This window comes from Eptatretus burgeri, chromosome 11, assembly GCF_056783735.1.
Source record: "Eptatretus burgeri isolate ZD-2024b chromosome 11, Ebu_testis_v1, whole genome shotgun sequence".
Lineage (NCBI taxonomy): Eukaryota > Metazoa > Chordata > Myxini > Myxiniformes > Myxinidae > Eptatretus > Eptatretus burgeri.
In genome coordinates, this window is record NC_140971.1 from 72277752 (window position 1) to 72305695 (window position 27944).

The 27944-nt window shown below is 46.1% G+C and overlaps 1 long non-coding RNA gene across 1 annotated transcript in view; it reads right to left on the minus strand.

Moving 5' to 3' along the window:
- LOC147017357 (uncharacterized) overlaps positions 1-24617 on the minus strand; it is a 43616-nt gene extending 18999 nt beyond the window's left edge. Inside the window, exons 1-2 of the long non-coding RNA XR_015049460.1 lie at positions 24546-24617; positions 6101-6291 (exon numbers count right to left, since the gene is read on the minus strand). This is a non-coding gene — a long non-coding RNA (uncharacterized LOC147017357). The remainder of the gene's footprint in view (positions 1-6100; positions 6292-24545) is intronic.
- Positions 24618-27944: the final 3327 nt, after the last annotated feature.

Here is a 27944-nt window from a genome sequence, read left to right on the forward strand (position 1 = left end):
CAGATCCCAACCCTGTGCTACCGATACTTCTGTATAAGCCCACAGCCGTGTGTTCACCTACCGGGTTATGCCTGTCGTGGCATCTACCGTATTACTTTAACCTGCGGATACTTATATGGCTAATACGCTGTCAATCTCGCACCGATTGATATTTGACCTTCCATTAACATTGTATGCAATGGCAAATGCACGTTAGGGGTTAATAGTATACACTGGAGTTAGATTGTGAAAAGATTGGGGTCTGCTTGATTGGTTCATACTGATTGGTAAACTCCAAATTGAATGGTTGTTTATCTTGGATATTTACAGAATGCAACTGACCTTTTTTTTCTTCTTTTATCAATAGTAAATTTCTATTTTGCCAGAATAGATTTATTACTCGTCATGTGAACATGAGTCACTTTCCACCAGTCGGGCAAGCATAATTTGCTGTTGAGATGGCAAGTAGTCAACTTCCATAAACTTGGCATGAAAGAGTGGAAGGAAAGGGGAGTGGGTATATATGACGGTAAGGAAAATCTGTTGTATATCTACTGTCATATGATGTCGTAGGCAACATATACTTCATCCACACAGGCAACTCAGCTCTTAGGATTTAGGATAAACATCAATATATCATCAATATACCAATCAAGTAATCAATCAAATGTTTTGGACCACACTTTTAATTTAGAACTAAAGTCTCAAGGAACTTTACAAAGAAATAGGAGGTAAGAAAAGTTGACATTAAGGAAAAAGTAATTGTAAAAAGTTGGTCTTTTAAGAGAGATATAAAACTGGTAATTGATGATGCTGTGAAGATTTGAAAAGGCAGCGATTCTCACAACTGAGTTGGATATTTGAGGAATGCTCAATTGTGAAAAGTCTTCATCTGAGAGTGCATGGAACTACGAGTAGGTTCTCAATGTCAGCTTGGCTACCATATTTTGAATAAGGTGTAAGGACTTGAGAGGAGAGGCAGGTAAGCCTGTTCAGAGTGAGTTGCGGCATTCCATGTGAGACCTTATGAGAGCATGATCCAGATCTTCAGTTATCTTCTGATTTAAGCATGAGTGGATTAGGGCAATATGGTACAGATGGAAGAAAATCGATTTACAGATTTTAGCAATTTACAGAATTGAGGAAAGAGCTGGGTCAATTGTAGCACCTAGATTTGCAACAGTGGAAGCGGAGATCAGGTGGTAATCCCGAAGTATTACTATCTGGGGTTGAAGCTTTTTAAGAAAGGATGAGGGGCCAATATCCAGCCTGCCATTCTTAACAGCACTGCATTTGAAAATGTCGAAGGAGATCAATGTTCGAATTTAAGAGAGACTGTAATTCAAAGTTGTATAAATGAGCAAATCATCAAATTCAATGAACAGGTATCCAGGTATATCTGAATGTTATCAATGCAGCAATGAATGCTGATTACATGCAAATTTGATAAAATGGTACCAAGTGGATGTTGATAAGGGGAAAGCAAAAGTGGATCAGGAACAGATCTGATCTGAGAAACACCTACAGATAGATGAAGTGCATCTTATGAATAGCCAGAAATGTTTGCAGTAAATTACAAGATAAGACTTAAACTATCTAAAAGCAGGTCCAGCAAAGACAAGGTTGAAGCAAGTCAAGTAATATTGTTACGAATCTGGAAACCATTTGCACACAGACAGCAGTCCCTCAGCTTAGTTATTTTGATAAGTATGTGTTTATAGTTAGGGTCCCCTACCTGTGTCTAATGGAATTACATGTGTGCGCTGCGAGTTACTTTTTTAGTCGGGGTATTTGCAATACAAATCGAGCCTCCAGCCAACCAAAACCATCACTCCTTCACTTCGCACATCGCGCCATTACACACGCGTGTCCAGCCACGTACGTGGGCGGAGATGTCCACCGCCTCAGATCGAGACTCCGCCCAGAAAGGCAAGGGCATGCCCCTTGTCCAATCACGCACAGAGGGCGACTTTCCCACGACACCCCCGCCAATGAGGGTTGAGATTGCCACAGAGGGCGACTTTCCCATGACACCCCGGCCAATGAGGGTTGAGATTGCCACAGAGGGCGACTTTCCCACGACACCCCGGCCAATGAGGCTTGAGATTGCCACAGAGGGCGACTTTCCCACGACACCCCCGCCAATGAGGGTTGAGATTGCCACAGAGGGCGACTTTCCCACGACACCCTGGCCAATGAGGGTTGAGATTGCCACAGATGGTGATTTTCTCACCCCGCACAAGAAATGAATAAAGGAACGCCAGGTTCCGGAGCGCTGGTCTTGGGGGGTCGCGGGTCTTGGTGCTGGCTGGTTCGTCTGATCCTGGGTCATCGTCGTCTCTGATCTTCTCCTTGGTCTTGGTTCGTTGGTGCATGGCTGGTTGGAGAGCGCAGTCCCTGGTGCTTGGTGCGGCGACAAAGGTGTGGGTTCGAGTCCCCCCCCCGAACCAGCTCATCTCGACCAGACTGCACGAGGCGGAAAGGTGCCCAACCGGCCCCATTTGTTTTGGGTGTGTGTGTGTGTGTGTGTGTGTGTGTGTGTGTGTGTGTGTGTGTGTGTGTGTGTGTGTGTGTGTGTCGGTGGCGCCAGTCCTGTAAGTAGAAACTGTTTAAGTGCCTTGTACATTAAATTGTATTTCTGATAGTCGGTTTAACTCTGCTCTTTTCGTGCTCTCCTGCCCCATTATAAATAAGCCCCCAATTGTTCAATGTACCAGCGTGTTGTCACTTTCTTTCGTTGGTTTAGCATGGTGCATACTGGGAATTAGGGAGGCCTTGTTGCTGTAATTGTTCATTTGGACTGACGGATCATGGTAATCCCCGCTCAGTTTACACCCGGATCGGGCTCGGTAAATGGCCCGTTCCGCCTGAGGTCCGTCGAGGGTGTGGTTTTCCCCGGTAGTTAGACGACGTGGGTACTTAGGTATATTGAAATTAGGCAATTAACTCTACCCCACACCGTTGAAATATTGGCGACCATGGTCCGCTATGGGACCCGTGACCTTCAGACTTATCCGAGAGTCACGACCTAAATTCTGGGTGTTCGGTGGAGACGACCCTACTGCTCCCCCTGGTGGTCGTTTATCGCCACTGAACCCGGCCCACAACAATATATTGGGATCAACTGTATCAAAAGCAACTGCTAAGTCAAGAAGCATCACAATTTTATTTGATCCCTGGTCTACTTTGTGTAAAATATAATTTATGGCCATCGAGAGGGCAGTCTTGGCTTTATGTAACCACTAGGAAGAGTACGCATCCCCAGTGACAGGAAAAGCAAGCAAAAGTATCCGTCACAGTGACGGGAAAAGTTTATGTTAATCTATAAATTTGAATAATATTTAATGGACTTTTAAAAGGTTAATTGTGTCGCATTGAGCCAAAGCTCTGAGCTACTTATACCGTCCATCACAAAATGTTGGTGCAATACAGGGTGGCAGAAGTTGGATTTGTCTCAAAAGAGTGAAAAATATCCTTGTTGAGAAATAAAATATGGCATCAACATTACTCATGCCTGTTCTCCCGTCATTTCAAAAGTGAATGTTGAGCTTTTCAAACGTAGCACAGGAAGCGGCTACCGTAAATTGGAGACAGACGAACATACGGACAGACACCATGTGGTTCGCAATCTATAATAGATGACTTACCTTCCAATGAACTTCAACACAGAAAGAGACCATTTGGCCCATGAGGATTGTACAATGGTTGCCAACCTATGACAGTTTTTTATGGAGTAAAGGCTCAGGGAAGAGCTAAGAACACTGAACAGATCATGATGTAATAGGACAAAAGGAACAGTAGAGGAAAGGGGGAGGGGGCACCAACAGCATAGTTGAAGGACAAAACAGAGGAAGACTTTGGGGAGGAATGGGGTGGACAGGATGGACACAAAAGGAAACTTCTTCCCCCCTACTCTCTCCCTCCACCTCCTCGCTCTCTCCCCCCCTCTCTTTGCTCCCTCCCATCTCTCCTGCTCCCCTCTCTCTCTCTCTCTCCCCCTCCCCTCTTCCCCTTCCCTCCCTTCCCCACTCCCCTCTCGCTCTCCTCCCTTACCCCCCACCCCTCTCTCTATATGTCCGGCTCTATCCTTTTAAAACATTGAGTATCAAGCAAGGAAGCAACATGTGCATCGTATTTAAAGTCTTTCAAATAACTCGATACTTGGCTGGGGATTGAAACGCCAAACTCCTCGACTTTTAACGAATTACGTCATCGAGTCCACCAATAATTATATTTCAACTTATGTGGAAGCTCTTTGAAGTTCATTATGAAACGTTATTTTTAGGTCACAATGCTAAATGGAGTTTTTTCTTTAATTAAATAATTGCTTTGCACTGCAACCTTTGTTCAAAGACTTTCAGTGTGGGCTACTGTTACTAACAATGGCGAAATGGTTTGTTCAACTTTGTGCTAATTCTCATACTCTATCACAGAGTGGTGGTGCCTCTGAAGTAGCCTCCTGAGCTTGGGTTATACTAGGTGGTTTGCCATTGCCTTCCCAGCAGGAATTTGGCCACGGTGCCGGCTAAAGCTCGCCTACTCTTCGGGAAGGACACCTTGGGGATCTTTAACATCCATCAACTAATGTCGGTAGATGTGACGCCCAGTTTCACGTCCATCAGAGGGACCGTACACACATCGATGATTCACCCAGTCTGTGAAACACCGGGACGATGGTTCAGCTTCGAGGGGAGTGTGCATACCTCGGGGCCATCTTGTCAGCCGAGGTCATATCTAAACGCACTGTTAATAAACAAACTGCAATTCCATGTTGTATTTATAACGTTTAAAATGTATCGCATTTGGTGTCATACATTTAATCTGGTGGAATGCCGAGCTTTTCAAAAGCAGCGCGGGAAGCAGCTGCCAGAAATGGGAGACAGCCGAACTTGCGAACATACAAATGCACAGACAGACGCCACACATTTTTATTCAAGGTCTAAGGGTCGTTTGTGATTTTGAATTTAGTTTGTGTCCGGTAAAAGTTTCCTCAAGCTTGAAAATTATGCACCAGAGGAATTCATGGATTTCTCTACAAATAGAGAGAGAACTAAAAGTAAGGATACAAAGTTGATGGAACTGGATCAAGTAAATAAGTTTACTTTTAGTGACTGATGATTGTCTGGACCACATCTTGACTGACAAATGAGAAGTAATTTAAACAGAAGGATGTATTGGTAGATGATGAGGCAGAAAGAGTTCTTAATTTCTTGCCAAAGTGTTAAATAGCCACGGAGTTATTGTACAATCGGATTCAATGCATTTGAAGATTTCAACAAAAGGAAGATAAAATTGCTGAACGAGTGGTTAGAAAGGTGGATTATTGTAAAATCAAAATGGTGGGATATAATGAGTATGACCATGTACACGGTTGTGACTCAGGACGGATAATGTGCTGTCGTCAATTTAAAATATCCACCAATTGTGAAAGCGGATCACGTCGGTCTTCAATATGTATGTTGAAATCTCCTACCATCAGTATGTTTCCAGGATCGGTCGGTAAGTGGAGCTGCAGGCAATCTTGAGTTGTCATCAACAAATGAAGAATGTTGACGACTCATCAATGATCGCTGCTTGAAATTTTATAGGTGAACCGATAAATAAGCAAAAGGGGCTCTAAAGGTAAATATGAAGTTATAGAGTCGGACCTAGTTTAAAACATCCACTCGGATACAAATGCATCGCACTCCACCTGAGGCAATGCTCTCTTGATGGCGAAGCAGCTATGCTAGTTTGGTATCCTTATCTTCATAAATTCATTGGATATCTGTCTTATGGTAAAAAAAAAAAAAAATATATATATATATATATATATATATATATATATATATATATATATATATATATATATATATATATATACTCTAAAATGTACCACATTCATAAAGGTGGCTTTATAATACAACAAGAGATATTACGACTCAAGCGAGAAGAGCCACGAGGGCCATTATTGTGCCAGAGCTTTGTTGTATTCCTTGCCTATGAGGAGAGCACGCTCCATGGATTGTGCTGCGTGGAGTGCGACATGCAAGAGGTGGCTACGGGTGGCATGCTGTGCTTCCGTAGTGTGTTTGTGCAAGCTGAGCTGCATCGGGTGTCAGGTTGCACACATTTTACAAACCGAAGGGCCGCCTCGCTGCCCTGCCGCAAGCTGCGCGGCCTCGGCCTTTATTCCGTGCACATGCTGGGCCACATTCCGGCATGCAGGGTGAGAGGGACAGCACAGCCCGTACCAGCTGCTGTCTCTTCATGATAACCCCTGAACAGGAGTCTCAAAAATGCAGTAGATGCTTCTTTGTGGTGATTTTCGGCCTGTGGGGGATGTGGGAACACACCGCAGGAATGGCGTGGTCGGAAATTGTCATTTCCTTCAGTGTGTTGTCTTTTTCAAGTCATGATTATACGTTGAACTACTTTAGGGATGTGAAGAAAGACTATGTGCATGGGTTAAGATCAATATAACAGTAATATTGCAGCAAAGTGCGACCCTCACTATTCCTCCCCCTTCCCCCCCCCCCCCCCACACACACGCCATAACTTTACCTCTTTATGGAAGTTGTCCACCCAACTTGCCCTCTGCAACAGGACATTTCAATCTCAATGGAAAAGATTGACACTTTCATGTAGAACACAGGCCTTACAGTGGTGCAGAATAAGGAAACACAGGCCTTACAAAGGGGCTAAACAAGGAAATTATCTTCCTCGTTGGCTGGAATGAAGTGAATTTCTCTTCACACTCACGTGTGTAAGGTACATTGGCCGTTGATTTACTTTCACAAGAAAAGCTTTCATATGGAAAGCCAAAGTACCTGGTTTGCTCAAAAAGGAAGATTCTCTTTTCAGTTACTTGTGTGATTAGCAAGCGGCCAAGTTCATGACTCAGTAAGAGTCCTTGAGTTTGGCAACTAGCATCTTCATTTGAACAGAGGGCCCAGGTGTGATATTTCAAACCTTAAATGAGCTGAAAGTAAAGCAACAGGGCCACAAACAAACATTCGGCCCAAATATATTTTTTCCAGGATTGAGGAAGTAATACAAGATGTTCTGCGATCGGTAACCTTTTATAGATAACGTGTAAGCCTAAATTCTGGAACAACCACACATTGCTTGATGATTAGGGTGGTGGGCTTTGGATCCTTGGGTCCTGAGTTCAAATCCTGCTCAGCTGTTGAATTAATACCAGGTGGGGTTGACTGCCTGTCACCCTTCTGAGGTCGGCAAAATGAGTGCCAGCATGCAGGTATACCGTGTTGGAGTGGCGACCCGTCCAGGATTGTGCCCAATAACCAAGGAGACTGCTTAGGCAGCACCAACGCTCTGCACAGAGTATGGTCCCAATGGATGGATGGACACACTGCAGGTGAACATCAAAGATACTTCGGTGCTCAAAGCATCAAAAGTGTCTCTTTGTCATCTGGCAACAATTCCCATTGATTTTCCTTTTGATCTATTTGTTTCATTTTGCTATTCAAGTGATATATATATATATATATATATATATATATATATATATATATATATATATATATATATATATATATATATATATATATATATATATATACACACACACATATATATATATATATATATATATACACACACACACACATATATATATATATATACACACACACACATATATATATATATATATATATATATATATATATATATATATATATATATATATATATGTATGTATTTCTAACCACCGACTGACTGACTAACTCACTGATATGAAAGATTGGTGTCTTCCGTGTGACGTAGAAAGTTGAAATTTTATGTGCCGATGGAAATTGATGCCAGTATGCCGGAAAAATTCACAGAATCGTCGAACAACATCCATAAATGAAAGATATAAAATGAAAAAAAAGTAAAAAAAAATGCAGGTGAGTGACCTGAGACAATGGGGAAGCACGGTAATTTTGCGTGCTGATGGACATCGAAGCTGATACACCAGGAAAAATCATAGAACCATAGGAAAGCATCCAGAATTGAAAATACTAGTACTAACCCTAACGTGCAAAAAAAAACAAAAAAACATTCAAACCACGAGCCAGAAACAACAACCACACAGGCCGTTCCTTCGCTCTCGCGTGCCCGTACGTGCAACCCCCCCCCCCCCCAAAAAAAAAAATAAAATAAACTTTCAAACCATGAGCCAGAAACAACCACACAGGCCGTTCCTTTGCTCTCGTAAACGACGACTGGATTGGGGCATTGTGTTTATCTATAAATGCGCATAAGAAATTGAGAAATTATTAGAATACATTGTTATCACCATCCGGAAGTAGTGTGTGCCCGTACAGAATGTTCACCTGCATTCCACGAATTATATTATCGCTTGCATTGAACTAACAACTGCTGTGATACTTACACACACAGGGTTAATTAAAATCCAAATTAAAATCAAGTTTACCTCCCTGTCTTTGCTCGCCATGACATTCGCTGCCATAGACCATTGCCACTCCTACGCCACGGGAACTAAGGCACCGATCTATCCACATCGTAACCGGCACGGCACGTGACGTCATCGTTGGCCGGCCGCGCACCGGCCTATGTAGCAATGTGTCCTGTCATTGGTTGGTAAATAAATGGCCATAACTTGGGAACCACTTGTCCGATTAATATCAAACCTTGAAAAGGCACATCCTCAGGTCCCCAGCAATATACCTGGCAAGTTTCAATGAGATTGGACCAGAGGTTGTCGAGAAACAGCGGTCACACACACACACACACACACACACACACACACACACACACACACACACACACACACACACACAGATTGCTGGAATTATAGATAGATAAATAAATGAAAATAAATAAATGAAAAATCAAATGCAGGTGAGCGACCTGAGACAATTGGGAAGCATGGTTCCTATTGTGTAAGCACACTCTGCTAATATACTGTAATATATATATATATATATATATATATATATATATATATATATATATCAATATGTATCTTTATGTATGTACATATATGTATATATGTATATATGTATATATATATATATATATATATATATATATATATATATATATATATATATATATATATATATATATATATATATATATATATGTACATACATAGTATATCTGCTCCACCTCAGCTGCATTTCATTTCTTTTTTCATTTTGTAGTTCACGGAAACATCTATACAAGAGTGAGGCTCATGAAAGAGCAAGGTTGAATTGATCGTGGGGTTGCAGGGTAGCAATTGGGCACAACTGGCAAGGGAATTATTATTATTATTATTATTATTATTATTATTATTTTGTATACATCTTGTTGCTGCTGGTTGAATCATTGCTGGGAGTGTGGCTGTGCCGCTGATGCAGTGTCCCTTTACCAGTAAGCTGGTACTCAGTCTCCCGACCTCAGAATGATGACAGGCTGAGTCAACCCACCTGGTGTTATTTAACGGAACAGGGATTCCAATTCAAGGCCCTAAGACCTTAAGCCAGCTACCTTAACCGTTAAGCCAACAACAGGCAGCAAGGGAATGAATAGAAAGGGAAAAGAGAAAGAGAAAGAGAAAACACTAAAACGAGAAAGTCAGAGGGCTTGGGTTTGGAAAGGTCAGTGGGGGTAATAAAGATCATGTGTGAAGATGGGGGATAACATGAGGTGGTGACGCAATGCTTGCTTTAAGCCCTGGAGGGAAGAGTAGGAAAGAGCAGCCTCTGGAAGGTAGTTCCATAGGTGGCAGAATATGGCAGAGATTGCAAAAACACTACTATCTGTAATTAATGTAATTTTTGCTTTTTTATTTAATTCTTGTGCTCAGTAAAATAATGAAACGATTTTCCCTAACTTCCTTTCTCTTTAATTCTTCCCCACTCATCATATTCAAACTGCACACTCTCCGAATCCACTGCATCATCCAACAGGAGAGTGCAGAGGTAGCACAATTACCTTTGAGCTGTTTAGTCAGGGGTTGATTCCCGACCCGACTATGAACTGTCGCATTGCTGGTTCCCAAGCAGGGTGTCGTTCTTCAGATGGATGTTAAGCTAGGTGTCCAGTCTTCAGCTCCAATTGAACTAATAGTCTGATTTTAATGAAAGATGGTTTCAGGAGGACAATGAAAGATGAACTCGAAAGACCATGTGATCAACAGGTGAAGACGCCAATTCCAAACTAGCCTTAAAAGTAACTTCGTAAAGAGCGAGTTGAACTGTCTTTCGAGGATATGCTGTTCTTTCAGGATGATTGTATGACATCATAGTTGATTATAATGAAAGAATATTGATAAAGTTAAAAACACAGGTAGATTAGATAATTTGATCTTCCTAAATGATTGCTCTCAAGAACGCAGGGATTTCTTCAAACAATTTACTACGTAAGCAAAATATCGTTTGATTCCTGTGGATATCTTCAGCTTTTAGTTGATAAGAAAACAAATTTGAACTTGTATTTAAACCACAAAGTATTTACCTCCACCACAGAAGGTGAAGGAGATTATGTTTTCACCCCTTTCTTGCTGTTTGACTGTTTGTTGGGTCGCCAAAATATTGGGTCGCCGAAATAAGTGACGCTTATTGTCAGTAATTCTATCCGTTTGTTTGGATGTTTGTTCGTTTGTCATCAGCATAATTGGTAGTAAGCGTGGGCGGATTTTGACCAAACTCGGGTGGTAGGTACATCTTATGACCTAGTGCTTTGGAAATTGTGATGGTTGCTAGGGGCGCTTTGGTTCCCTAGCAACAACCGAAAACCTTCAAAATCGGTACCGTTCACGCGAAATCAATTCCGAAAGCCATTATCGCACGTAGGGTTATGAAAATTGGCACGAATCATCTACAGGTGATGCTCTATCAAATATATTCCGGTTTTTGTGATATATGGAATAGTTTACACGCAGCGCCCCCTACAAGTAGGGTATGCGCGAAAATTGGCGAAAATTGAAGGCCCCCTCGCGACCAGGTGAGTGCATCGATACGAATGAAACGTTGCAGGTTCATGGTACTCAATGAGTACTACAACTTTGCCTCGGGACATATTGACCGATTTCGCTTAGGTCAGGGGTCAAAGGTCAATTAGTGCAAAAATCGATAATATGCGAGAGCTGGAGGTGCCTTCGCGCCAAATGCTACTCCTCCTAGGGTTATGGTCGGATGGTCATGAAAATTCACACTAATCGTCCGGAATACATTGTGCACAAACGATCGAGCCGGATTTTTGATTTAGATCTTTGTTCACCCACAGCACCCCCTCAAACTTTGGGGATTTCTGATTTCAAACCGCATTTTCGGTACTTTCATTCAAATGGATACAGAGTACTTCTCAGTAGATGGAACTGGATGAGATTTGATATGCATAATCTTAAGGTGATTCTCTATCCGCCATATGACATCCATTTTGCTCTATATCTTATAGTTTCCATGCTCGGCGACCCATCGCCACCTACCGGCTTGTCTCTGTTTATTTGTTTGTCCGTGTACAGGATATCTCAAAAAGTTGTGCACGGATCCGGATGAAATTTTGTGTACAGGTTGGGTGTGTGACAAGGACGAACTGCTTAGATTTTGGTGAAGATCCGAATCCGGATCTGAATGGGAGAATTATTTAATTCTTAAAGAGATTCTTCACCATTGAGAGATTGGGGCAAAAACGATATATATAGACTGAAATTTCGAAAATGTATTGATTGGTCCCGATGTGTTCTCGTGGATCACGTATTACGTGGCGGAGGTATGTGCTCTACCGAGTGCCCTTCCAGTTGTTACGTGCAAAGGGGGGAATCCATCGCTCGATTTTATTAAGAACTCGTGTGGCCCATATGTCCACGGAGGTTAGATTACTCTTGTAACAGAGAAAATGTCAGAGTAACTGGTATTATAAAACCTGCACTGAGGAGGCAGCAAGTGTGAGCTTTATGACAGTGTTTGTTGTGTAAAAACTCCTGTTATTGAGGCCTAAGTCACATTTGGCACGGCGGCAGTCAGGTCTACAGAATCTACGGCCACTAGCAATTATAGGGCGGCCGCAGTATTTCCACTGTCACACAATGTAGCAGTCACATATGTTTTTATTTTTCGGGGAGCCGCACGGCATATTTAGAAATTGTGGTGACCGAAAACGTGGGGTTGCCGTCCGGTCTTTGATTTGATGTCGCACGGTGACCTTAGGGCATCCCTGCGGCAGCCATAGAATTTTCAAGGCAGACGCAAGGTAGCCTTAAGGTGCCTGCAAGGCGACCGCAGGGGGGGCCCTAAGGCGAACGTGCGGCCAGACGGACGGTAACGAGTGGGTATATATACCAGTTCTTTTTTTACTGAAATAAAAATATAACAGTTCGGAATATACCAGTATATATAACTGAATATACCCTAACTATATATATATATATATATATATATATATATATATATATATATATATATATATATATATATATATATATATATATATATATATATATATATATATATATATTGTTGCGGATTCGCGCCCGCCGGCGTGCGAACGGCCACGTAACTCGAATCGCGGCACGTCGCCCACCGGACGGACAATCCAGTCGTGACCCTCTCGGACTAACGCCGGGAACCAGTCGCGGGTGGACCTTTCGGCCTCACCACGATCGTGCCAATCGGCCCCCCGCGTGGGATAGGGTTGCTCGCCAAATTCGACCTACCTAAGTACCCACACGGAGGGTAGACCGGGCGATCGCACCTCGCCGCAGGTCGACTTCGGACACGGGCCACTTTAAGCGACCCGTTCCGTACTATCGGGATAACCGAGCGGTGTTATCGTCGGCCTCGACGGTTCGATTAATTATCGGGCGTATTCAGCCCACTACCAACCCTTTACGTGAAGTAAGATGGAGATTCAATAAAGGAAAAGACGGGAAAACAGTTCAACATAATTCACATTTATTTCGCGATGGCACACGGAAAGCACACATATACAATTACACCAAAAGCAAATGTAAAAGGAGAAGAAACACACAATATTACACAAAAAGCAAATGTAAAAGAAGAAGACAATGCAGAGCTATCCGACTACCGAGCACACGGCAACACTTATACAATTTTACTTCACAGACGGCGCCGACAACACATATAGCCAAAGCAAAAGAAAAGGACCACCCTCAAGGATGAGGCGGGCCTGGGGCCGAGACCGCGTCGGGCCTACCCGTCTGATGAGACGCAAAGTGGCGGTGGCGCCCCAACTCCACGGGACTCGCGGACAGTGTCTGGTAGGGGGTGGGAAAGGGGCCCCCTTGTCGCACTATCTCAGCGCGGGGGGAAACAGGAGGGGGTTGTTGATGCTCGGGGGAAAGGAGGATATCTCCCTGTCTCGGGTCCCACGAGGAGCGTCTCCACCACGACCTCGGTCGCGCCGCCGGCCTCTCCCTCCGCAGCTCCCCGACTCCGACGTGAGCACCCCTCAACCGCCTTCGCCGCCGCCGCCTCTCCACAGCTTCGTCCGATCGCCCTCTCCGTCTCCGCTCTTGACTCGTCCCAACTCTTCACTGGCTCCGCGAACTCCCAACTGCCAACTGCCAACTTCTCCCCTCCGAACTGCCTTGACTGACGAACGCAGCCGTTTATATGCCCCGTGGCTTCGCCCCTTTACCTTTGACCCTTTACCTCCGACCCTTCACCTCTAACTGGCTCCCCATTGGACCGAGGAAAAGTGGGCGTGAATCGTTTTTGATCCGTTTTCTTCGGAAAGTCTGTGATGTTTCTGAACACGCTGCTCGGTGCGCGCCCTGCACGAGTCCAGTATCGGTGCCCACAAGTGGCGCAAGAATGGTGGTGATGCGATGGTTGCGAGAGCGAGATGTGACAGTAAAGGTCGTGGCTGTTGGCGTTGTTGTTGTTGTGAAGTGGCGTTGCGGCTGGTGGTTGTTGTGTGATGGCTGTTGAGACGTGGTTGGTGGTGGTAGTAATGGCGGCTGGTCCAAAATAAAGATAGTAAAAGAAAAACGGCTATCTAAAAGGGTCGCAGCCCGCATGAATGACATTTATTCCCTTTAAACAACGGGTTTGGGCCTAACTACACATATACTTACAGAGATATCTCACCTAAGGGACCTGAATGGTGGTTTGCGAATTTCGTCAACCACAACACTACCCCCTCCCCTCTTTACAGACTCGTCCCGAGTCGTCAAATTTTCGTGTGCCATCATGTGTAGTTTTCCCCTAGTACATTTTACCTACGGATCCCTGAGTGCGACATTCATGGTATTCGTGTCCCCAAAATAAATAACCTGAGGGCTGAGTAACTACCTAAACAAACTCACTCACACGGACGACTTAAATAAAATTGCCGGCGCTAGGACAGACATGCCGGGGGCGCACTCATATTTACAGTACATCTTACCTTAACTTACAAATTTTACACTAAACCATGGCCCAGGATCAATGAACTCTGCAAAAAGAAAGCAGTTAGCAGGGAGCCAGGCTGCTCGCATGCAGTCTCTGACTCAGACAATGCAGGTGACAGGGAACGTGGCCAGCTGCTCACACGCAGTCCTAGGCCTTCCCTTTTGAACTGAACGCAGTGAACCACAACGGTGCATGGGCTGCACAAACGCAGTCTCCGTGCCAGCTCAAGTGGCACACGCAATGAACACAACGAATGGATGGATGAATGGATGGACGCAAACACGGTGCACGGGCCGCCACTGCAGGCCCGTGTTGTAGCTGCCAACAGGGCAGTTCTCGCAGCTTGCAAACTGTTGCCTTGCGGATCCCGGCGCACATGGCAATGAACAGGGGGGGGGGGCAAAGCAAAAATTGAACGGGGGCTGGTGAACAGGGGCAGTGGGCATGGCATGGCAAAGGCAGCAGGCAAACACGGCCCGCAGAAGAAGGCCGCTGCAGGCAAACACAGCCGGCAGACGATCTAGCTGGCACAGGCCTTGAAGCACAGCAGCTGCAGACAATCCGACCGGCACAGGCCTTGCAGCACAGCAGCTGCAGACGATCCAGCCGGCACAGGCCTCGCAGCAAAACAACAGCTGCCGATGAAGTGGGCCGGCCTTTGCCTTGCAGCAACGCAGCCAGCAGATGAAGCTGGCCAGCCTTTGCCGTTCAGTGGAGGTTGGTGGAGGGAGTGCGGTGGTGCTGGCCACTCGGAAGGCGGGCTCGGACCTACCCTACGGTCTCCCTCCCAACCTATCGCCTTTGCCTGTCACTGTCTATACCCACTCCCTTAATTTGTCAAACCCCAATTTAGCCCCAACTTATTTTTTTTTATTATTATTTTTTTCTTTTCCCACTATAAATCGTCCCCTAACCCCCTTTATCGTCTTTGTCCGGCTAACCTATCCTGTCACCTAGCCTACTCCCAACCCCTACGTTCCCTTCCCGGAGGGGAATAAGGGAGAGCTAACGTCCTGTGCCGAGGCCCAATTCAAGCCTCAAGATGGCCTCCCCAGAGTTCAGTGATCTATAACCAAAGTGGGTCCAGCGGCCCACAACGAGAGCGAGGGGATGGATGGTGCGGAGGGGTACACTTCCTAATCTACCCTATCCATTTAACTGTTAAACTACCCCGGGGCTTTCAACAAGCGCCTCGCGCTTAAGCTATTGGTTCTAACAACCGAGATTCCCGTCGCCTGTGTTGGTTGTCCTCACAATCTCGGGCCTCGCCCCCCCCCAATTTTCTCTCCGTGCCCTCACACGGTCTCATGGCTGGGACACGTGGCTCCCTTTGGCAGGCACGACCCTCTGCCGAATCTCCCGCTATGGCACCCCCGGGCACGACACTGCCTCCGAGCCTACCAGCTCCCTAAACACCGGGGAGTGCCCCCCATGGCACCTCCCCTGAAACGCACACGTGGCAGGCTGGCTTCTCAGGCCCCTTTCCGAGGGTCACCCGTGCCCACAACACTGCCCACGCGGCTAATGACGCCCCGGGCCCCCGCACCAAGCAGGCGCACCCGTGCCCACTACGCTATCCCGGCCCCCCATGGGCCCTTGGCCTACTACGGCCGACTAGCCTGGTGCCCGGGGTACCCACTCAGCGATACTCACTTTTCGCAGCCACGCTCCCAGCCCGTCAACAGGGCTCCTGCACCCCTCCAAACGGGTTTCGAGCCTACACTCCCACCAACAACAAAACGACCTCCATTTTTGTTAATTTGACTAACCCCCTAATTCAGTCTACACTGACCCCGGGGTCCCTTGGGCGGGAGTCACTCCTCCCCCCAATCACTCATCGCACCATGCATTCCCCATTCGCTCCACTCACACAGACCCGCTGGCCTCACTCACTCACCAACAACTCTTCAACACACACACCACTGAACTCTGCCATCTTTCGAACTACCTCCCCTAACTAACTCGTGCTCCCACGTCGTCCCTTAAACTAGTAGCACGTTCCTTTTAACACTACGTAGCTAAACTATGTCAACTCTACACATCCAAAGGCTATCACTGTCTCCAAATAAATCATTTTATTTCCCAACCTAAAGCTCACTAAATCCCTCTACCTAATCCATTCCACGGACTCCATGAGGACTTACCCCTGCCCCATGAAGTCGGTCTAACTAAGCTAACCCTTCCCCCTAACTAGTTTCCATCCTGTGCCCAGGTAAGGGGGTCTTCCACCCCTTGCCCAGGAATCCTGTTCACCCGAAAGTGAGGCTTGCTTTTTTTTTTCCACATGCGCAGCACCAGCGCGGCAACTCACAGCTCGCGCACTTTGCACCTGCCCGTGACGTCATGCAGCTGCACGTGTTCCTCGTCCCTCCTTGGACGGTACCATCCGGCAGGGATACCCCTCGTGCCGGATTCCAACCCCACGTGCAGCCATGGCGTCACCGTGCGCATAAAAAAAACACAAGCCCCACGTCCCGAGGGGTTCCCCACGCGAACACATGTGCTTTGCCCGTTGGAGCTTAACACCACGATCGCGTGGAGAACCCGTCCGGTCCAAATCCGAAATCCTGCCTAAACTTTGTCCGTCCGCGGGATCGGAAAATCCACCGCTGGCGTTTCCGGACCGGGACTTCACTCTCGCAAGCGAGCACGTGGGGGCCTCGTGCGTTGCACAGCACGGACCTCGTGCTGACTGCTGGGTGAACCTGGCACGGTCCCCGAAACAGCTACAGCCGCTACGCGGCTCTCTTTCCTCACATGTCGCCGTCGTCGCCATTCGACACACGCACTCCCGCGTGTTACGACGCTCACACACCTCACCATTAAATTCACCCCGGGAGACGCGGCTGCATGTTCACACATGCCCACCGACATCTCCCTTACATACCGCTCTCTCACACACACGGTCTCCCTTGCACTCGGCCGTTCACTCACGCATGCCATTACCCTTGCACACGTGGCTCCCCTCACTCGCGGCCTTCCACTCACTCGTGCCATTTTCCTCACACAAACCACACCACTCACACACGCGGGGGCACTCACCCGCGGTACCTCATCCACACACCGTCCCTCACTCACACACGCGGGGGCACTCAACCGCGGTGTTTCATCCATACACGGCGTGCTGGGAAGCACACACTCCGGCACACTCGCCACCACACCACTCACACATGGTGCTCCATTCACACTGGCCGTTTCACTCACACACACGGCCTCTTCCACTTGCGGTGCCCCTTTTACGCACGGCGTGCTGGGAAGCACGTACTCCGGCACAATCGCCACACCACTCACACACGGGGTCGCTTCCACACACGGGGACGCACTCACACCTTGCATCACACACACCGGGACAACCACACTGGGGATTCGTGTCCCCACAAGGGGCTCCGGGGCCTCTATACTCCCCAATCTTTCCGTGCACCTGTCCACAGCACTCCTCCCCTCGACCTCGCAAAGCAGGACCGAACCCACCTGGTCGTGAGTCGCCTCAAGGGGGCATACTCCCTCCCCTCGTTCCTGGAGGAGGCCACCCAGCTGCTCGCACCGGGCCTCCACCCAGTCCGCGAGCTCACCCTCACTATCCTCCACTACCTCCGTGTGTGTGTGTGCGCGTCACTTACCCCGTCTTCATCGTGTAGTCTTCCCTCTATCGTTCCCATCTCCCGTGTCTCTGCCAACTCAGTCACCTCTTCACCCTTTATCTCCCTTGTCTCAACTATCATTTCCGTCTCTTCCCTTGTTATCTCCCTCGTGCACGTCTCCGTCACCCCAATTAGTTTGTCCCTCTCGGTTACCGTCACTTTTTCTGTCACGACCCTCGCCCAACACGCCCCCCGAATTATTTTGTCACCCGCCTCCACCGCGGGCCCGACAGCCGTTGCACCCCCTCCCAGCTCGTTCGCTCCCACACGTGGAGTCGCCATTTTGAGCTCCGCGGTTACTGCCTTCATGCCCGCCTGCAGGCTTCGGCCCATGTTCCGCGTCTCACCCCGCAGCTCTTTCATTCCTTGCGCATTTGTTTCCATATTAGTTTTCATGCGTTTTATTTCGTTTATAATTTCAGTTGTGTTTGCATCCATCTTTTCGATCATTTGTTGTGTATTCGCATCCATCTTTTGTGTATTCGCATCCATCTTTTGTGTATTCGCATCCATCTTTTGTGTATTTGCATCCATCCTCGCTGTCATTGCCGCCAGCATGGCGAATAGCTGGGCCATGTCGGGTGCGCTTGGGTGAGCCGTTTCGGCAAAGATCGGGGGGTTTTGGCGGAGGGGGGGAAGGGAGGTGTCATACACCGCGGCCGCTGCCGCACCTTTTTCGGGCTCTGGGTTCAGTTGGGCGAGTTCGTTTTCCTGTACAACCAACATTTCCTGCACGGGGATTTCGTCCTGAGCCATGGATTCTACACATTCTACATCCATTTCTAATACCCCCGGCTCCCGCTCGCCTTGAGACGCCATCTTGCTTCTCGTAAAGGGTTAATTTAGCTCGCTCGTAATTTGAAGGGAATCGGGGGTCGCTCCTCTCACCCCTGGACCGATTCCCGTGAATTTAGCTGGAGACAGGAGAGCCCGTTTTCCCGTTCTCCAATACCAGTGCCGCGAGGAGGGCGATGAGTTTGTATCGCACGACCTGACACCAGTATTGCGGATTCGCGCCCGCCGGCGTGCGAACGGCCACGTAACTCGAATCGCGGCACGTCGCCCACCGGACGGACAATCCCGTCGTGACCCTCTCGGACTAACGCCGGGAACTAGTCACGGGTGGACCTTTCGGCCTCACCACGATCGTGCCAATCGGCCCCCGCGTGGGATAGGGTTGCTCGCCAAATTCGACCTACCTAAGTACCCACACGGAGGGTAGACCGGGCGACCGCACCCCGCCGCAGGTCGACTTCGGACATGGGCCACTTTAAGCGACCCGTTCCGTACTATCGGGATAACCGAGCGGTGTTATCGTCAACCTGGACGGTTCGATTAATTATCGGGCGTTTTAGCCCACGACCAACCCTTTACGTGAAGTAAGATGGAGATTCAATAGAGGAAAAGACGAAGCGAAACGGGAAAACAGTTCAACATAATTTACATTTATTTCGCGATGGCACACGGAAAGCACACATATACAATTACACCAAAAGCAAATGTAAATGGAGAAGAAACACACAATATTACACAAAAAGCAAATATAAAAGAAGAAGACAATGCAGAGCTATCCGACTACCGAGCACACGGCAACACATACAATTTTACTTCACAGACGGCGCCGACAACACATATACCCAAAGCAAAAGAAAAGGACCACCCTCAAGGATGAGGCGGGCCTGGGGCCGAGACCGCGTCGGGCCTATCCGTCTGATGATGAGACGCAAAGTGGCGGTGGCGCCCCAACTCCGCGGGCCTCGCGGATAGTGTCTGGTAGGGGGTGGGAAAGGGGCCCCCTTGTCGCACTATCTCAGCGCGGGGGGAAACAGGAGGGGGTTGTTGATGCTCGGGGGAAAGGAGGATATCTCCCTGTCTCGGGTCCCGCGACGAGCGTCTCCACCACGATCTCGGTCGCGCCGCCGGCCTCTCCCTCCGCAGCTCCCCGACTCCAACGCGAGCACCCCTCAACCGCCTTCGCCGCCGCCGCCTCTCCACAGCTTCGTCCGATCGCCCTCTCCGTCTCCTCTCTTGACTCGTCCCAACTCTTCACTGGCTCCGCGAACTCCCAACTGCCAACTGCCAACTTCTCCCCTCCGAACTGCTTTGACTGACGAACGCAGCCGTTTATATGCCCCGTGGCTTCGCCCCTTTACCTTTGACCCTTTACCTCCGACCCTTCACCTCTAACTGGCTCCCCATTGGACCGAGGAAAAGTGGGCGTGAATCGTTTTTGATCCGTTTTCTTCGGAAAGTCTGTGATGTTTCTGAACACGCTGCTCGGTGCGTGCCCTGCACGAGTCCAGTATCGGTGCCCACAAGTGGCGCAAGAATGGTGGTGATGCGATGGTTGCGAGAGCGAGATGTGACGGTAAAGGTCGTGGCTGTTGGCGTTGTTGTTGTTGTGAAGCGGCGTTGCGGCTGGTGGTTGTTGTGTGATGGCTGTTGAGACGTGGTTGGTGGTGGTAGTAATGGCGGCTGGTCCAAAATAAAGATAGTAAATGAAAAACGGCTATCTAAAAGGGTCGCAGCCCGCATGAATGACATTTATTCCCTTTAAACAACGGGTTTGGGCCTAACTACACATATACTTACAGAGATATCTCACCTAAGGGACCTGAATGGTGGTTTGCGAATTTCGTCAACCACAACAATATATATATATATATATATATATATATATATATATATATATATATATATATATATATATATATATATATATATATATATATATATATATATATATATATATATATATCTGAATATACCAGTTCGGAGTTCTGTGGTGACCCCAGAATCCGAACGCCCCATTGTTTGAACAAATTGGAATCCGAACTATTTTTTCGAGAAAATTTTGCCCTAAAAACCGAACACATTTTCAAAAACCGAACACAACGTAGCGTTCATGTTTGTTCATGTGTCTCCCCCACCTGTTCGACCCCCGCATCTTCGCGCTTTGTTCGTTCAGTTCGTCGGTGGAAGTCCTCGTGAAAGCATCTCTCGTGTGTCGATCGCTACTTTACCTCCTGTTTTCACCTTGATTTGTGCTGTTTTTTTATACTCATCTTGTGTTTTAATTAATAACATACTAGAGGGGGAGCACTCGGGAGAGTGCAAAACCTCCTCCGCCAATACTGCTGGGTCACTCAAGTGAACCTTATATCTTATTCATTAAATATGTTAACAGTGCTGACAGTTATAGTTCTTTTCTCCAATATTTGGGGGGGGGGGGGGTTGGAAATCACTTAAAACATGTAAAAATGCCAAAAAAAAATCGAAATTTTGTTGAAAAAAAAGTTGCAAAAATTTTTTTTTTCTCTAACAGTTTTTTGGGAGGGGGTTGGAAATCGCTTAAAATATGTAGAAATGCAATAAAAAAATTCTCCAATTTTTTTTTGGGGGGTAACAATTTTGGGGTGGTTGGAAATCACTTAAAACATGTAGAAATGCAAAAAAAAATTCTCTATTTTTTGGGGAGGGGTAACAATTTTTTTGGGGGGGTTGGAAATCACTTAAAACATGTAGAAATGCAAAAAAAATTCGTCTAACAATTTTTTTTGGGGGGGGGTAACAATTTTCTTTGGGGGGGTTGGAAATCACTTAAAACATGTAGAAATGCAAAAAAAATCAAACAATTTTTTTTGGGGGGGAGGGTTGGAAATCACTTAAAATATGTAGAAATGCAAAAAAAAAAAAAAAATAATCTCCAATTTTTTTTTGGGGGGGGTAACAATTTTGGGGTGGTTGGAAATCACTTAAAACATGTAGAAATGCAAAAAAAAATTCTCTTTTTGGGGAGGGGTAACAATTTTTTTTTGGGGGGGGGTTGGAAATCACTTAAAACATGTAGAAATGCAAAAAAAATTCGTCTAACAATTTTTTGGGGGGGGTAACAATTTTTTTGGGGGTTGGAAATCACTTAAAACATGTAGAAATGCAAAAAAAAAAATCTCTTTTTTTTGGGGGGTAAAAAAAAAATTTGGGGGGGGGGGTTGGAAATCACTTATAAAACATGTAGAAATGCAAAAAAAAAAATTTCTCTAACAGTTTTTTTGGGGGGGGGGGACCAAGTCCAAAATCTAATGGCATGATCCTTGGACCATACCTAACCCCCCCCCCCCACCAAGTTTCGTCGAAATCCGTCGAAGAGTTTTTCCGTAATACTGTTCACAAACAAACAAACAAACAGAAAGGGGTGAAAACAGTAATCTCCATCCATCTTCGAAGATGTCGAAGGTTAAAAAGCAATTCGATCACGTGGTGTGACGGACTGTCGGGCAAGGATTTAATTTCACAGAAAAACCGGTTGTATTTTGGAATGTCCATGATTACCTCAGCCCGATGCGTTTGATGAAAGTGATTGTGGTTCTGGGGGCATCATGTTCGAGCTGCCCCGGGGGGCAGCGCTCTCGCAGAGTGTGCGAGCGATCGGAACCCAGGCCGGAGCACGAGCCTGTGTGGACCTTTGGATGCGGTGATTGTACCAGTTTACATACAATACACCGCCACCGAAGGTCATTTACTCATCTTATTTTACCTTAAACATGGGAAATTTCAGTTTAAAGTGTCTTGAAAGTGGGTTTTCTTTGGGTCCACGAACGGATTAATTCACTTTCCATTATTTCTTATTGGGAAAATAGTTTTGGAATCCGAACTTTTTTGCAATCCGAACAGCCTCCTGGAACGAATTAAATTCGGATTCTGGGGGCACCACTGTATAGGCAAACACCTATACTCCGATTTCAAGCGGTAGCGCACGGTGGACGCACGGTCGACCCTGCGTTGCCCGCAGGAAGTCACACAGATCGCAAGGCCACCGTACGGCGACTATGGAAATAGTGCGGCCACCACAATTTTTTGGGGGTTGGCAAAATTCATTTTTCATTGATAAGAGCCTACGGCAGCTGTACAAATAACACAAGCCCACCGTACGCCCTACGTACGGTCGACGTGGAACACATCTACGTCACGGCTACGGCATGACGAATTGCTATGGCCAACATAGAAATCCAAAAAGTTATAACTCCGTGTTATAATTCCACGGCGACCCCTACGGCCTGTAAAATATAGCCACCCTGAGGCCACCTCAGAAACTCTGCGGCTGTCGCACGTTTCTGTAAATTCAGGGGGGTACAACCGCCATATCCTAGCCATAGAGCAAATGTGACTTCGGCCTGAGTGAGGCCTGGTGAGGACTTGGGCACAAAGGGACAACCAGAAAGTGCATTTCGCTTTACGATGAAACAGCACAGACTGTTTGAACAGCACACGGACAATGGTGGCGAAGTCGGCTGTGGAGCCCTGGCTGAGTGAAGAACACTTTTAATGGGGCCTGCCCCGCAGGGTGGGATGGTGCGAACGAAGGTGACACCCACACTAGCAGGCAGCCAATGAGAGGGACTCGTCCTGTATGAGGGTAGCCCCAAGGTTTAAAAGTGCCGTAGCCTTGCTGTGCGCTGCACATGGCATTTGGAGTTGTAATCGGACCATTGTAGAAGCAGCATCCCTCTCCTCGTCGCCATCCTTCAGCCCTGTGCCCCACCAGCTTGCTCGGGTCATGCTGGACCCACAACTAGCTTGTGTCTTGCCCAAGCCCTCACTCACTCCCCATTGGTGTGCGATTCCTGGTATTTGGTGCCATTAGTGGGGTATGTTATATTTGTTTCTTTTGATTGTGCATAAGTGTGTGTGCCTCCCTAATCGCTTGTCCTTTGAGCACCTGGTCTGTCCCCTTTTATTTATTAATAGCATCTTATCTTCCCTTTTCCCATATTCTCTTTGAACAAAACCAGTTTAATTATGAGACATTTCCTTGCATTTTTGCCTCACGCTCGTTGCAGCACCAATTTTGGCCTTGGATTGGGACGATCCTTGGGGTTTAGTAAATGGTAAAGAACAGTAAACTGAACACAGTGTGAATTTGGTAAGATCAGAGATCGTCAGAAGTAGCCAAACCTCCTGGCACGATGGGTGACGTTAGTCAGACCCATCGCCACGACAGTATATTTATAGTTGTATGTTACAGGGCACAAAGGAACATTTTTTTAAAAGCATTTTTAAAAGGATGCACAATATTGGAGAGGCCCAAGGGTATGTGCACCTTTGTAAGTGGAGGAGGAAAGATTTCTTGGACATCCTTAAAAGGCTCCAAACTTGGAGCGTTGTTAGGAATTTGAGAGTTGAATTAAATGATCCCTTTGTAAACTAAAAATACTTAAACCAGTCTGTGCATTCCATATTAGTTACCCAATGCCAGAGAATGGGCGTTTGTTATTGCGTTCATACAAAGAGTTTCATTGTAGGGTCTTTATGTCACGTATAAAGAAATACCAATTCGTCCTGTTGTACAAAACTATCTGCAACCATGGGTTCCTGGCAAAGAGATCACACAGACAAACGGGCAGACATAAGTATAACTCCTCCATATATTTATATCGACACCTGTTTCATGTAGCATGCCCTGTGCGAGTTGACATTCCCAAGAGACTGTGCGGTTGATAAAATGGATAAATCTTGTGTTGTCATTGAGGAGTTATTTGACATAACCATTTAAGGAGTGTAAATATCCACTTACCATAGGTCGGGTATAGATACAGGTGCAATGAGTGTCTTGCTTGAATGACTTTTGGCAGGGGCAGGAGGCAGGACCCTAACGGAGAGAGGGAGGGAATTCCATAAGCAAAAGAAGATGGGAGAGAAGGAATGCAGGTGATTGACGAGATGAGATCACTGAAGAGAAATTGTAAACACGTCATAGGAAGGGCGGCCATTGGCAACAACATCTCACAAGAGAATGGAACACATTGAATACCAAAGTACAAATTGTATTTCATAGAGCCTTTCAACTGCAATAAAAGAAGGCATCAAGAATACTTCGAGCATCCACTCTGAGTCTAGGAGGTCAGTGGTTCGAGCCATGGCTGGGTCATACCAAAGACTAAAGATGGAACGTGCTGCTTCCTTGCATGATGCTCAATATTTTAAAAGAATAGACCATGGACAAACAATCATTGCAATGTTTTGAGGAGCCTAATGGCCTCCTATATAACCATTGTGACATTTAGTGGTTGGCAATGTGATCTGCTGCCGTGATGATGGGCCAACAAGGCTGAAACCGGTCGGTAGCTTCGCCTTTTCATCAACCGGTAACAATCATAATTTGCACTGCGAGCCGAGAGTCATGGTGAAATGCATTTCTGCTTTGCAATGAAAGAGGACACGACGGTCTTGATGTGTCGTGTTATGCATTAAATTGCCTTATCATCATAGATGTTTGACTGCAACACACCCTGTTGGAGGCTGGTGGGGAAAGACATTGTGCTAGAGTGGCAGTCAGGTTTTGCTGCCCCAGGATTCATTTCGGATCTTACCATTCCCTATCAGTGAGGCATCTTTGACTATATATATATATATATATATATATATATATATATATATATATATATATATATATATATATATATATATATATATAATCAAATATTATAAGCTCTTTGTAACCACTGACTCACTGACTGACTGATATTAAAGATCGGTATCTTCTGGGTAATGTAGAAAGCTGAAATTTTGTATGCCAGTGGATATCAAAGCCAGTACACTGGGGAAAATCACAGAACCGTCAGAAAACATAAATAAATGAAAATAATAGGTGAAAATAATAAATGAAAAACAAATGCAGGTGAGCGACGCAAGACAATGGAGAAACACGGTAATTTTGCGTGCTGATGGACATCGAAGCCAATGCACCAGGAAAAATCACAAAAATGTCAATAGGAAAAGATCCATAAATTCGGAAATTTATGGAATTTACAGAAATTTGATCTGGGAATTTATGGAAAGCATTCATAAATGAAAACATAAATAAAATAAAATTAATAAATGAAAAATCAAATGCAAGTGAGCGGCCCGAGACAATGGAGAAACAGGGTAATTTTGTGTGCTGATGGACATCGAAGCCAATGCACCAGGAAAAATCACAAAAATGTCAATAGGAAAAGATCCGTAAATTCGGAAATTTATGGAATTTACGGAATTTTTATCTGGAAATTTATGGAAAGCATTCAGAAATTAAAATATAAATAAAATAAAATAAATAAATGAAAAATCAAATGCAAGTGAGCGGCCCGAGACAATGGAGAAACACGGTAATTTTGCGTGCTGATGGACATCGAAGCCAATGCACCAGGAAAAATCACAAAAATGTCAATAGGAAAAGATGCGTAAATTCGGAAATTTATGGAATTTACAGAAATTTGATCTGGGAATTTACGGAAGGCCTTCGTGAATGAAAATATAAATAAAATAAAATGAATAAATGAAAAATCAAATGCAGGTGAGTGAGCTGAGACAATGGGAAGCACGGCTCATTGCTTACAATGTGTAAGCATAACCCGCTAGTACAGATATTATATAATATTATTGCAGTTCTGTAAAACTGCACTCCTCCGAGGCAATGGCACACAACATCGAGCGGTCCCAAGGCAGTTGTTTCAATAGTATTTGTTTAGTTAGTCCTTTCCATATGTCTAGTGGGTAAATGGGAAAGATGTGCTGTGTAGTGCTCCTTTAGTTCGGTCTCCTATCTTCAATCCTTGCACTTCTTCCACTCTTTTGCCCGGCTTTGTCTCTCTCACGAACCACGCAAGCAAGCACACACACACAGACAACAACAACGACACCAAGCAAGCAAAGCACCGTGAGGCTCATTTGCATCTGCGTGCCATTTCCCATTCAAAATTGCACGCCAATTTCCAACTTCCATCTCACCTCAGACCATTCTGCTCTCCACAACTCTACCATGCTCACCACAACAATTCCACATGTCTCCCAAAAAATACTTGCAACATCTTACGTTCACATCTTCACTACAAACACCACAGCAACAAACCTCTCCCTCTTTGCCGCAACGCCACATTACAATCTCTTCACGACAAAATGCCACAACGCACTCCCACCTCTCTACAACCGCCGCAACTGCCACCGATTCGTTGAACACTCACCACAGCCTCGAAGGACGCTGAAGGAATGAGAGTCAGGTTATTTTAGGGCATGACTCGAAGCGCAAACGTGCGCTGGAGTTCTTTCAAGGACGTACAGGTAGCATGGGGATTTCCCTAAAATACCACATTTGAATGGAGACCGGCGCACGTTTGGGGCCAGAGAGTGCTTCCAAAAGCTCTGGCCCCATGTTCATCTTCAAGCTCCGATGCATGGGTAGTCAGCCAGCAAGTGAGGCCATTATTCGGTTCGGGGCCTGGCAGGGCGTGGCTACAGTGCAGGACAATCACTATGGGCCAATAGGGAAGCTAGAAATCACCAACAGCCCCACTTGATCCAGTTCTGAGCTCCTTCCTCACAAGGGGCTCATAAAAAGAGTGAACTCAGCTCAGATTAGACAGACTTTGGAGGACCTCGGAGATGTCAGACCAGAGTGAAGCCACCATTCGTGGCAGAGTGAACCTTATTGATTCGCACCTCACATCTTCTTCTGATACCACACTCCACCCCACGTTGCACTACACTCGCACCTCACACTCCCACACCATAGACACACTCAGTATCTCTCCCTCCTTCCCCCTTCCCAAGCATTTAGATTGCGCAAGTCCGCTGACCACGCCAGGTATTGAGAGGTTGATAATCCTCCACTGCTTCTTATCTCTCTGGGCTATCTCTAACTTTCCTCAGGTTTGTGTGTGTGTGTGTGTGTGTGTGTGTGTGTGTGTGTGTGTGTGTGTGTGTGTGTGTGTGTGTGTGTGTGATGGCACCTGTCATAGCATAAGTTAAGACTGCAGAAGCATATTTGGAGTAACTCTGAACTGTGCCTTCTTCTTTTGTAATTATTGCATTTCTTTTGCTACACCCACAATTCTTTTCCTTCCCCTGCTGTACATGTGTGAATAAATCCTTCACTGTGCCACATAACTTTCCTTGCTTTGTTGAATATGTACCCAATTCGTTTTTGTATTTTCTTCCA